The following is a 423-nucleotide window of genomic DNA, read 5'->3' as shown; positions in this document are numbered from 1 at the left end:
ATATATATATATATGCATATATACATGCATATACATATGCATGTATGCACACACACCCATACATACACACACATGCACACACATACACATAAACACACATATACATATGTACACACATATTTATACACATACATATTATTATTAAGTGACTGATAGGTGAATATAATATTGTATAACCTCTGTTAACCAATGCATGAACGCCTTTTTCTCTTTTCTGTTTTTGTAGAACAGGTTTTCAAACAGTTTCCCTCTACTTCACCCACATGACTTGGGTTGACATTTGGGAATGCTACAAGACATCTGTGTGAAGCAGGAGGATCAGTTCCAAGAGTTTGAGATTGCAAAGCGAACTCCTAAACCATTTATTCATACACACACACACACACACACACACACACACACACACACACACACACACACACA

The 423-nt window shown here is 36.2% G+C and overlaps 1 protein-coding gene across 2 annotated transcripts in view; it reads left to right on the top strand.

Annotated features, from left to right (window-relative positions):
• LOC106869925 (lysosomal acid phosphatase) overlaps positions 1 to 423 on the top strand; it is a 43,114-nt gene that overhangs the window by 9,937 nt on the left and 32,754 nt on the right. The window lies entirely within an intron of this gene.

This window comes from Octopus bimaculoides, chromosome 18 (assembly GCF_001194135.2).
Source record: "Octopus bimaculoides isolate UCB-OBI-ISO-001 chromosome 18, ASM119413v2, whole genome shotgun sequence".
Lineage (NCBI taxonomy): Eukaryota > Metazoa > Mollusca > Cephalopoda > Octopoda > Octopodidae > Octopus > Octopus bimaculoides.
This window is presented reverse-complemented; position numbering and strand designations above follow the sequence as displayed.